Genomic DNA, 13356 nt, shown 5'->3' on the forward strand with positions numbered 1-13356 from the left:
CCGACTTTAAGATCATTAGCAAATTCATTTTAAATTCAGGAATGTGTGTAGGGTTATATATTTTAAAAAGCGAACTTACACATGCTACCTAAAATAGCTCAATGCTCTAGTTAGAATTAATTGTAAACTATTTTATGACTTAGCTGATAAATTAGGTAAATTGATAAAGATTCCAAGGTGTTATGTGAGTGCGGGTATTACAGGGTAGGGGTGGGGGGAAGGGAAGTAGAGAAGACTGTTACAAAACGCCTGGTTTTTCAGTCTTTCTGTAGACACAGCCAAACAGATGTTCCCTCTGCCCACGGTGAACTGACCTGGTCAAAAGCTAAATTTTACAGACCAAACATATGAATCAGTTTGACAAATAGGAAGAAGCTAAAATAACTTTTCAAAGTCAATTTTTGCAGACCATATAAATAAATATAAGGTCTTTTGCTTCAGAGAAAAGAGGCTTATGAGTAAATATTCAAACACAAGCCATTTTCTTTTACTAGTGTAAAGAAATCACACATTTAAATTAGATTTACCATTACATACCTGATCTAGCATGTTTTCACTGAACGCCTTGTACACATGGAAAGGGTTAAAGGCAGAAGGCTGATCTTCCACACTCCTCAAGGTTGTTTTTAAAGGTCGGATGGGTAATGGCTTTTCCTCTGAACCATTCATAGAAAACAGCTGTTCTTTTAAATACTCCTTCAAGGGAAAAAAAAAATTACAAGTTGTTGTGGTGGGAAGCATATATTCTCTTTCAAAATAAACCGATCAATATCCAAATCTACTCTTTCAGCACATTTGCCGATTACAGTGTATTACTTGCCTCAGGACAGAATACATTTTCAGAAGAAACACAGCAGAGTACTAATCAGTTTTGCAATAAACCCATCAAAAACAGGTTCACCTGATATATAGAATAGATTAGAAAACCCTTTAGCAAATTCTCACGTAAGGAATGTATGCTTGACAAATCAGAGTCTTCTTAATAGGCATTGTCTTGTCATTGGTTCATGTGTTAACATCCCTGGTTACCAAAACTTAACTCAGGTGCATGATAACTCACAGGACAAGATTGCTTATTCATTTATTAAGTGTCGTTGCTATCTACTCTATGCTCAGCGAAGTGCTAAGTACTCTGATATTTCATGACAAGCAGCCTCACTCTATGTAGAATTGATTATAATACATGCACCTAAACTCAATTTCCATGCTGTGGCCTGAAAAATATCAAGGTACAAAAGAAGATCAAAATATGTAATTCTAATCCCCTAACTGCCAGTACTAGCCTGAGCAAAAATAGTCAATCTACCAAAGGCATGGACACATAGTACAGACTGACAGTCTCAGGAGGGGAGGTGAGTGAGGCAGACTGGATGCAAGAAGGTGAAGAGAATAGCCAAAGAACATATACACAAGCCCATGGACGCAGACAACAGTATGGGTGAGGGCTAAAGGGAAGGGAGGGCAGGGTCTGGTGAAGGTGGGCAAAGGGGAGATGGGGGACACCTATAATAGGGTCAACAATAAAAAAAAGTCAATTTAAAGCATTATTCCCCGTTTTTCCATTCATAAGTAAATAAGATGAGCAACCCTAATCTATTTTCTAGGATTCTCTGGAAAACAAATAAAAATGAAAGTTTCGGATAAACTATCAAATGTGTACTATTAATCAGCAAGTCATGCAATAAATAACTGTTGTCCTAATTTTTAGGATGTCACAATATAATTTTTTTTTCTCCAAGATTAGGATTAAGACTAGATTCAGAATTTCAGAGTTGGAAAGGACTTCAGACGTTACCTAGAAAACCCTTGTTACTCTAGGTCAGATGCACAGATGAGCCTAATGAGCCTCACCAGGGAGCTGGTTGGAACAGAACCTCAGGTCCCACCGAATCAGAATCTGACCAGATTTCCCAGGAGACTGGCTGGCACAGGAAAGTTAGAGAAACTTGAGCTCGCGACACATTCCGTGGTCCGCTCTGAAAGGTCATGGACAAGCCCAAGGTCACTCAGGGGTGAGTGGCAGAAGCCACATCTCTGGTCTCAGTCCACTGTGCTTTTTTCCTGCTGCTCCTCTATAACTCCAGGAACAGAGATCACCCATTGTATTCATTGTGAAACACTCATCGAATCAACAAACATCACCATGCAAATTCACCACCATAAGTATTACACCAGTCACTTAATCATGCTTGTGTTGTTATTTGGGCTTAATGCCTACGTTGCTTAAGTAGTAAGGAGGCGACATTCTCACTACGTCCTTTGATTCCAGCCCCACCTTCCATCTGCATCTCCCCCTCCAGCAGCACCAAGTCTCACTGGGCACCGCAAACCACCAAGCGCTTAGCTCGACACATCTGCTAGACCTTGCCGTAACAGTTAGTATATTCAGCTGTAATGAAAGAACCACCATCACTTTGAATTTAATTAATCAAAATGTGTTGGTGCCTCGGGAAAGGGTCTTCACACATTCGACCTCCAGGCTTAACCTGTTCGGAACAACTGCCTGAGTTCCACCGGCGTCCGGGGGAAACAGCCTTGGAATGTCCTGAAGAGCCAACTCGATTTGTGTTTATTTTATTTACCCGCGATTACTCATCTTTTTCGAGTTACAGGCCTTTTAACAAAGAGGGCCGGCCTCTCCGTTTGGCCACCGATACCAGCAGCCAGTGCTGACCTCAGGATGACTGTAGCGGCCTCCTACCCGGGGCCCGAGTGGGCCCCGCGGGCACCGCGCCTCTGCGGTCAGCAGTGTGGGTGCCGGGCGGGCACGCCAGTGGGGGACGCGACTTGGAAACGGAGGTCGCTCGGTTAGCCAAGGGCAGGAGTGAGAGAGTCCCCAGGTTCCGCGAGTAGAAACCCACCACTAGCTGTGAACGATGATTAATTAGCAAGAGTGAAGGGGTTCCATGACTCTGGAACAACTTCATCCTGAGCTTTAGCCCGTCAGGGACGGGACTGTGTTCTCATAGCTACACACGCCGCCGTTCCTTCTCAGGCGACCGCTGAATACACGATTACAGCACCTGTCCATTATCCGGCTGATCAGCTGTTGAAAAGCCAGGAAACAAGATTTACTTGAAGTAACTTTCAGATAGATAATAGTGGGAAGAATATTTACATGGCTCAGTTATAAAGTGCTGTGAGAGAATGTACTTCTTTCGTAGGAGACAGAGGGAAGCTACGTCGATGGGAACGCGGGGCCCTAGGGGGGCGGGAGGTGGAAGTAGAACCGGAACCGGAACCGAGCCAGGCAGAGTTACTAAGGCAGCCCACCAGGGCAGGGAAGGAAAGAAGCATACAGGGGACAAACTTTAAAATGTATGGATGTTGCTAAGACAGGCAGCTTGCAGATAACCAATCATCAGACAGTAAGAGGTATAAACCAATCGCAAGGATGTTGCTATGGCAGAATTCTTTGAAAAGACCAATCAGGAGCTAGCAAGGTTGTACCCACCCCTAGGTTAAAAAGTACTTGCTTCGGCCCCCTCCTCCCCCGCAGGAGACATGCTCCCCTGTGCCCGCGTGGCTTATGGCCGTGTGGGACTCTACACATGGACTAATAGACTTGAACACATGACTGTAACATGGAAAGAAGACTGGACACGGGGCTGTTCCTGGGACCCCAGCTGCACCTTTTCCAGGACTGGCTTCTTTCAATATTCTTCAGTTCCACTAAGTGTTTTTGTCCTCTGACTTCATTCTTCGATTTCATGAGACAATGAACTGGGACTCAAACACCCCACATTTTTGTTTCAATTCCTTAGAAACTTAGGGTCTTTAAGGCCTATCTCATTGACATAAACAGTGTATCTTCACATAATTCATATTATACAATTTTTACTATTCCAAAAAATACATTCATCTGTTTGCAAATAAAAACATAATTCTACTCACATTAGATGTCATATAATTCATATATATATGATCAAATTAAAAACCTCATTCGATGAGCACACATGTATCATTTAAGTAAATAACAGATGCTGCTCTTCACATTTTTACTAGAACAGCCTGAAGCATGCAAGGTCAGAGGCTTAACCCTGCTGAGAGGTGGACAAGCATAACATTGGTTCTAACCAGTGTCTGTGCATTAATGCATTTTCTTGGGTTAAGTAGTTGCTCCTGAATATGGCTCAATATTCTTCCGAAGTTTTCTCTTTATGTGAGAGATCTCCAACTTCACCGACACAAGTATGACGCCTACAGGAGAAGTGCTAGAGAAAATTCTCTCCAGAAAATTCTTCAAAAATACCAGATTTTAACATTGGCTTAACAGTCACAAACACGCAATTCCCAAACTACACCTCTAGTCTATAGGATTCAGAACTGAACTGAGTTTATGAGCCGTGTTATTGTTTAAACCGTATAAATAAAACCTACATTGTTTCGGTGAAGCTTTTGCTGTACAAATGCAGAACAGCCGGGGCTGAATATATTCTATTAATAATGCAATATTGAGTTTGGTATTGACTTTAAGAAGTATTATCGCCTCCTTGACTAACCCTTAGCTGCCAGCAGACGCTGCCTCAGGCCAGTACACACCTAATTGCTCGGTAAAAAGGCCGTTTCCCTACCTCATTGAGCCGCATGATGTGATAAATTTGCCTCAGGTACTCGCTGCCACCTGGTTTGTGGCAGATATCCAGGACCATCATGTTTATTTTCTGCTCAGTCAGTTCAAGAGCAATATCTCCTTCTTCTAAGGCTGTATTTTTCTCTATTGTCATAAATGCCCTAAATACAAAGAACGCATAGACATATCAGTGATAAAGAATTGTAAAGATGGAAAATAATCAGAGGTTGAGTGTGGAGAGTCGATGCAAGTCTCGTATCAAAGCACCCATAAAGACTCTGCTCAAATAGGTAAGCCTTCCCACACCGCTGCTGCTCATATAAACAGTGCCTTAGAACTAAGCCCCTGAAACATTTTTTAAAAACGGAATCATTTCTTTTTAAAACATTTCTTTATTGCATTTACACTCCTACCTATAAAACATTTTCCCACGACTGCAATTGTTGAGATTGCCAATATTCATGGGATGAAAACAAAACATTTCTTTTTAAGAACATGTAAGAAATAATTTGTATTTTCTCTTTGAGGATAAAGAAGTACCTCTGATGCCAGAAATAGCTGTGGCATTCTGTCTTTGGTCCATTCCTCTTTACACCTGTCTTAGACCACATTAGAGACTAATTAAAGTGTCAAAGGGAGAGCCTATTATGCTAAATATAGGTTGGGTGCTTCCTGGCCCTGTGCTTACCACTGGGTGTTTTAAATTGGCCTTTTGACACTTGTTGCCTCTTTAAAATATATGCCTCCCTCTCCTGTTTCTTCTTGGTAACAGATATTTAGTAAAAGTCACTACCCTGATTATTCTTCTAGGAAAAGGATCTATTACCATTACCCCAGGAATGTTCAAGTTATATTTGGGAAATATTTCTGTTATGTAAGAACTCATATACTTATTATTGATTTTAAACATTATTTACATAGTAATAATGAATGGCATACATTTTTTTTAAAAGTTCCCAAACAAAAAGTGCAAAATAAATCATGATATTCAACTTACATCATATATATTCCACACTAATTTTCTTATTGCAATTTCTATTTGGATCATGTTAGGCTTTGCAATCTAAATATTCTAAAGAAAACGCATGGTTTTTCCACTGTTTCCCAGACTAAACGAAATTTAATGTGGTGTAATCAGCTATATACTGCAGTTCATTACTGAGATTTTGCCATGATTATAAAATTAGTTCTGCTAAGAGTCAGTGCCGCTGACCTGAAGACTGAACCAAATGATACCCAGCTGCTGGACATTAACTTTTATATTGCTTCCACATGTAGCTGCAAAACATCCTTCTTAAAATAAAAACACACCAAAAACTTTATGTTCATATGGGCCTTGCTAAAAAATAAAGCAAATCCTACTTTTAGAGATTTTCATTAGCTAGAGCAAGTCTTTAAACAAACAAACAAACAAAAAGACCTCGTTTCAGTAAAAGAAGTCTGTCAATGTTTTGAAGCTGCCTATAGGATGCGAGCAAAATTTCTCATCAGGGTTTGCACAGGCTGACATTGAAAAAGTTGAGGTCCTCTGACAAAGGAGTGCCTCAGTGTCAGCCCCGGAATTGTATCCTTTCCTGTCCATCACTGTGCAGGTGAAGCACATGATTGGATTCAGTCAATGCTGTGATTAATGAGTTCCTCTCTGGATTTGGGACTGCATATCAATCATGTCATTAGGGAGAATGTGCCCTGAAAGAGGCAGACCTTAGCCAAGGAATAACTGCATTAATCTTAATCTGTATATGCACCCAGCCAGCCAAGTCAGGGTCACCATGATGAAAAACAATAATCTTCAACTCGACAAATTACTTTGCAAAGACAGACATTTCTTTACTTTTGGGGCTGTGTGTTCTCCAGAATCTAAGTTGACTGTTTACAGCTTGCGTGTTACTACAAAGTGAAGGTTATTTTAATGAATAGTAATGCTTTCAGGCAGGATGCAAGACAAGCAATGCTTATAGCTGCCACCTTTCCACTGTGGTTATTTGCACAATTTCCATAAAATCAAAGTTAAATCTGGATGCAAGTGAAAGAAATCGAGCTAAACGATATTGTGTAGTTCCAAGAAAAGCTTCATGGAAAATTAAGATTTCATTGATCTTAACAGAAGAACTATTTAGTTTAAATGCTTCCATTCTCATACTTAAAAAAAAAAATTATGGTAAAGCCAAGGCAACTTTCCACCTATACACAGACATCATTGTTTAAAATACATTTTCCTCCTGGTATAGATCTATGACACAAATGATCATTGATTTATGAGAACTATATAGAGCTGAAAGTTTACTTGTATACCAGATACTCAACTTCACATCAAAGAAGAAACATTTCTATAGCTCTCAAATCCTGTAAGAAATTACCTAAAGTCAATGAATAAGCCAGATTGAACGCTTTTTCAAATAAATGTAACTTTAAATAACTTTAAAATAATAATAAATAACTTTAAAATCTGTTTTTTCAAAATATTGATGTTACTTGAGAAATTGAGAAAGACACAATATTATGCTAATTACAAGATTATGTAATATATATTCAGAATCTTTGAGGGCTGTCAAACATTTTTAAAAGTCAGCCACTCGTCATTTTGCTTGCATGTTGCAACAGATAGCTAAACAGCCAATATTAGCTAGACAACTCCCTACATAGGAGATACCAGATGTGTTGGTGTTGTTTGTAAAATACTTAAACTAAAATAGACTTTTAAGGAAACAATTTTACTTATGGATTCCTGTATGTGGCCCCAGGTGTATGACTGAGACATACTTGAAACTGATCTTACTGCTATAGGGCAGCGGTTCTCAACCTGTGGGTCGAGGCCCCTTTTGGGGTCAAACGACCCTTTCACAGGAGTCGCCTAAGACCATCGGAAAACACATATATAATTACATATTATTTTTGTGATTAATCACTATGCGTTAATTATGTTCAATTTGTAACAATGAAAATACATCCTGCATATCAGATATTTACATTACGATTCATAACAGTAGCAAAATTACAGTTATGAAGTAGCAACGAAAATAATTTTGTGGTTGGGGGTCACCACAACATGAGGAACTGTATTAAAGGGTCGCGGCATTAGGAAGGTTGAGAACCACTGCTATAGGGCCTCCTAAATCAGCAGTACCATCAATTTAACTCCAGAACTATAATCAGATCAACTACTGTTACTCTTCTTACTCTCTCCCTTTCATAACCACTGCAATGGAGAATAGCATCTAGCCTTAATCTTTAAATCATTGGATTAAAGCCTGTAAATCGGTATCAAATACAAATGTAAAGATTAAGAAGGTCATTGTCAATGTTACTAAGCTTTTGCCTGACTGCTATTGTTATTTTTACCCACAGAACACCCTAGAACTAAATTTCTAGAAATCAGTATGACAAGGCCAGGAAAATCATGATTATTGGCATTTCCCTATTTGGATTAACATAATGTTTTACAGATTAATATAAACCAGTAAAGAGTAATTTGTTATCATAAAAGTAACCAGTGAGGTCAATCAATGTATTTTGGTAGAGTTTATCAATAACAAATGCTTACTAGTTTTGTTTTGTTTTACCTTTTTTTTTTTTTTTTTTTTAGAGGGAGAGGAAGAGAGAGAAACATCAATAGGTTGCCTCCCATACACCCTGACCGGGAATTGAACCTGAACCTTTTGGTGTACAGGACAATGCTCCAACCAACCGAGACATCCAACCAGGGTCAAATGCTTACTAGTTTTAAGTTTGATGCTCAGAACTTTATGGATGTTACTTAATTTCTCAAAACAACTCTGTCAGGTTGGTATCATCCCTGAAAATGAGGCTTTGAAAAAGATTCCATGATTTGCACAAGACGGCCCACGTACAAGGGATTTGTATTTGTCCATCAGATTCCAAAGCCTGAGCTCTTTATCACTACCATGTGCTTGGAAAATTAGCAACTTGTAGTCGTTTCAGGAAGAAAGTTATAATTGTATCTGCTGGCAACATGAGTATATTTTAAAAGAATGGGGGGCACTGTGTGTGTGTGTGTGAGTGGTATAAAAAAAAAAAAAAAAGGTGGGGCTGACTTAGTGATCTGCAGGCCATATGAGCCATGATTCCTTTATCCACATCATGCAATCCTACACTGAAGAAGGGAGGACTCTATGTACATATTTAAATTCAGCAGGGACCCTTAAAAATGTCAGCAATACCACAAATCATTTAGCTCTTGGTGACAAACCTATGAGAAGGCTGACATTTTCATACAGAAACAGCTGGGTGTGTTTATAGCTCCAGTGTGATATGCCCCAGTTGCCCTCTGGGATTCTTACATTACCAGATGAAAAATGTGTACCTTTTTGACAATCAGGTACACAGAAAGCAATAAAAAGCCTTTTATATCCATTAATTCCTTCTTAATTTAATCTCCATGCCCAATCCATTTACAAAATGCTCCAAGCTATCCACTAGATACCTGTTTGCACACTGAAAAGGAGTGAAACCAAATTCTCCTGGTTTAACTACCACCCCTTTAATCAGAAACCTTAAGATGGTGACTAAACAGGTATAATGTTCCAGTGTATCAATGGGTCTCAAATTTTAATAAGACAAGGAACGTCTAACAATCCAGTTTTTAATGGAATATTTATCTTTTTTTTGATATTCATCAAATTCCCATGAAGTTACCATTGCTGCCTATCTGACAATATTTTGTTGTTGCTGTTTATTGATAATTTGTTATTGTGAATGTATTTGATGAACATTTAGTGGGAAAAAACACACAAAAACATTGCTTTACCATTCGGTGCTCAATTTCCTGGCTTTCAGCAATTGGCATTTAATCCAGTTGGGTTTTTGCTGCTCAATGCTCTGTATGACCTTTTGGGTCATTTGATTAGGGCTACTTGTCTGCTCTCCCATGATGCCTTTCAAACACACACAGATTAAACTGAGTTTCTCTTTACTCCATCTGTCAAGGGAAGCACCTGTTAAAAGTTCCACGGTGTTTCCATCCTCAAATATCCGACATATAATTACAATCAAGTTCCAGACAAGCAGGCTAGCTTTCTTCAAGTCAACAAAGTTTTCTGACATTTTTCTCTCAGACAGAAAAAAGAAGTATTTAATTGGGGGAGGCAAACATGCAATCACCGTAGGTAACTTGCTGATTACAATAGATACTGCCTGAGCAGCAAGCCTTGTGAAGCCTGGGGAAGAAAAGAAAGAAAAGGTATGATTAGTATTAGCATTTGTGTTCCATCACTGTGTTGTCTTGAGTGTTGTGTGGGGACGTCTAATCTTTGTGGAGAAAATTGTTGAGAAGAACAAGTGCTTGACATATTCCGACAGAACTCTACTGGGGTCCCCTGCAGTACTGCCTAAAATTTCCCAAATGTCAAACTTAGTTTTCTCTCCTATAAATAAAGATGAGAAAATTCAGAATTATTAGTTATATTTTTATCTATTAAGACCGTGGGTTTCAAGGGCCCAGCTGTCCTCAACTAATAAATGTAATAAATGCAGAGCACTGCTGCTGGACTCTGTGGTCTACACTCCCATAAGCCTTTCTCCTGCTCCCTTGGAGTCCATGCCAGAATCATTTCGTCTCTTGTCAAGACTGGCTCCACTTCCTTTAGTTCTTTGCCCAAATGTTACCGCCTCCCCATCCCATCTAAAGCAGACCCTTCACGCCCTTCCTATTCCAGCCCAAGCTAAGAAGTCTGTGGTTCATTAACCGATGATTCTGCATACTCTCCTTTGCTTAGTGTTACTTCTCTGAAGGACTTAGCTGATGCTCCCTCTCTATATCAGAGCTTCTCCACTTGGGCACTATTGACATTTTGGGCTGGATAATGAGGAGTTGTCCTGACACTGTTGGATGTTTTTTGTTTTTTAAAAAAATATATATATTTTATTGATTTTTTTACAGAGAGGAAGGGAGAGGGATAGAGAGTCAGAAACATTGATGAGAGAGAAACATCGATCAGCTGCCTCCTGTACACTCCCCACTGGGGAAGTGCCCGCAACCAAGGTACATGCCCTTGACCGGAATCAAACCAGGGACCCTTGAGTCTGCAGGCCGACGCTCTATCCACTGAGCCAAACCGGTCAGGGCTCTGTTGGATGTTTGAACAGTATCTCTGGCCTCTATCCATGAGATGCCAGTAGCACCCACCTCAGTTGTGATGACCAAGCATTGCCAAATGTCTCCTGGGGGCAAAAGCTTCCCTGGCTGAGAATCATTTTCTAGATGACTCTAGAATCTTCAATCTTGGCCTTTCTCTAGGGTAGCAATCCTAAGACTTTAGTTCCCTGTTGGGTATCCAATTTCTCTGCCCTCGTCATCATTAACTCAGTATAATTAAAACCAAATTCATTGTTTTCCTCACAAACTGGGTTGGTCCTCTTTAGGCTTCTGAATATCATTCTCACATGGAATGCCCTCTCTTTTCATGTGTCACCCACATTCTTCAACGCTTGTTTCAAAGTCCTCTCCTTCTATGAATTTATTTGAACATATTTATTATTCATATGATTATATTGGAATTAGATCCATAATGTGCCATGGTCCACCATATTTTGTATTATTATCTATTATTGTTTACCTTATATTATTACTTATGTTATCATGAGTTGCCCTTACCAGTTGACTAAAAGTTCCTCAAGAACGTGGGGAAAATCATTGCTTCCTGAGTACCCCATAGAGCCGGGCACAGTGTTTTAATCCACTGTCTACATAAATTAATTTGAACCTTGGTACTAAGTGAGAAGTCAAAAGAACATAGCTTTGAGTCCTTCAATAAAACATTTGTTTTTACTGAACAAAAATAATAAATTTTTCAAGGTATCTCTACCTTGATTTAAATAAGTCAATCTGCTCTATAAAGTGCAAAGCTCTTGGAAAACATATGTCTGGACTCAAAAATTCATGACACCTTCAGAATCATCTTAAAAATTAACTAACTAGAGCACATTTTTCTTTAACTTGTAAACTAGGTCCAACATATATTTGAATGATCTCATAAACTACTTAGATACTTGGTAAAAAATAGTTTCTCAATAAATATTTTCTTTTCATTCAAATATATATGCTTAGATGAGGGTTAAAACATAAGTAAAAGGGTTAAAACATAAACAAATTAAGAGACTCCTTTGTGACCCCTCTTCTCTGTGTTCTTAAATTATTTTAAATTTTATGCTTCTTTATGTGTCTGTGTCTCATACTCCTCATTCTACTGTCATTTATTTGAGTTAAAAGATTATCTATATAACAAAAGCATAATATGCTAATTAGACTGGACATCCTTCTGGACTTCCATCCTTCCAGACAAAGCCGCAGCGGGCGGGGGCCATGGCAGAGGCAGCAGAGGCCCCTGGCCGCAGTAGTGGCGGGTGGGAGCTGGGGCCAAGGCCCTTGCATGAATTTCATGCACTGAGCCTCTACTATCTTATATTCTGCTTATACTAGAGAGGGTTTAACTGCAGACACCAAGTAAACATTTGTAGATTTCAGGTAAAGATTGCAATTCTCTTCACACCTGAACTTCTTATATTTCATTAAATCTGAGCACTCCAGGTACTCAAATCCCCAACTACTTCATTAAAGCTTAAGGCAAATGCCAGTACCAGAACCTTTAGGCTGATAACAAATTAATAAATTCATTCTACTAATCACAGGGGCTCTTAGTCTATGATGATGTTAACAACACACCAAGGAGGGATCTTTTAAGAATGCCACTTATTTTTGTCTTTATTTAAATAACCTGATTTCTATTTTAGCCACATATATGTAACATATTTTAAGGGCCATCCTGATTTTGAAGCTGATGAAGTACGAAAAAAATTTATGTCTTAGAATTAATGCAATGTAACATCTATATTTATGTATTTGTCATTTCTTTTTTCCAATGCATATTATTCCTGACAATGATATATTTTGTGTATTGTAAAATATTCAAAAGGAGCCCTAACCGGTTTGGCTTAGTGGATAGAGCATCAACCTGTGGTTTGATTCCAGTCAAGGGCATGTATCTTGGTTGTGGGCACATCATCAGTAGGGGGTGTGCAGGAGGCAGCTGATCGACGTTTCTCTCTCACTGATGTTTCTAACTCTTTATCTCTCTCACTCCCTCTCTGTAAAAAATCAATAAAATATATTTTAAAAAATATGCACAAGGAAAATTTGCAATGAATGAGATAAAGACAAAATATTATCTTAAAATTAATTTAAAATTTTTACTAATAGTATAAAATATCAACAATAATTTATTGAGTAAGGATAATATGATTTAATATGCTTTCTTATTTTTTGAATCTAGGCTTAATACTCTATGAAAAATGATCAAAGTTTGGTTTGCTTTCATACTTGGTTTTAATGGCTGTCACAGGGGGAAAACCACTACCTGAATATACACATAGAGCCACCTGGCACTTGCTTTTCAATCTCAGCCACCAAATAGGTGTAAGCTGTTGTTGAAATGTGACTCATAACTATTCATCATTCAGGATGTCAATTAGTTGTTCTTGCAAACAAACTGAAAAATATTTTGTTTTTGTATTTTTAAGCAAAATATTCAAGAATCACTTTTAATCATGTTAGAAATGATTTAATGTTTTAATCATGTTAGAAAATTCTATTTCTAAGTTCTTAAAGTGTGCAGCATAAAATTTGTATAAGTGATGGTGGTTTTTATAAAATGAATATTTGTTTTTTAATAAAATAAACTCCCTTAATGACTTCTGATAGCATGTTGTATATTTTTGCCATCAATTTCTTTCTCAACTATCTGCATGTGAAAAATGTATACACTTTC

The sequence above is a fragment of the Myotis myotis genome, unplaced genomic scaffold (genome assembly GCF_014108235.1).
Source record: "Myotis myotis isolate mMyoMyo1 unplaced genomic scaffold, mMyoMyo1.p scaffold_m19_p_5, whole genome shotgun sequence".
In the NCBI taxonomy this organism is placed as follows: Eukaryota; Metazoa; Chordata; class Mammalia; order Chiroptera; family Vespertilionidae; genus Myotis; species Myotis myotis.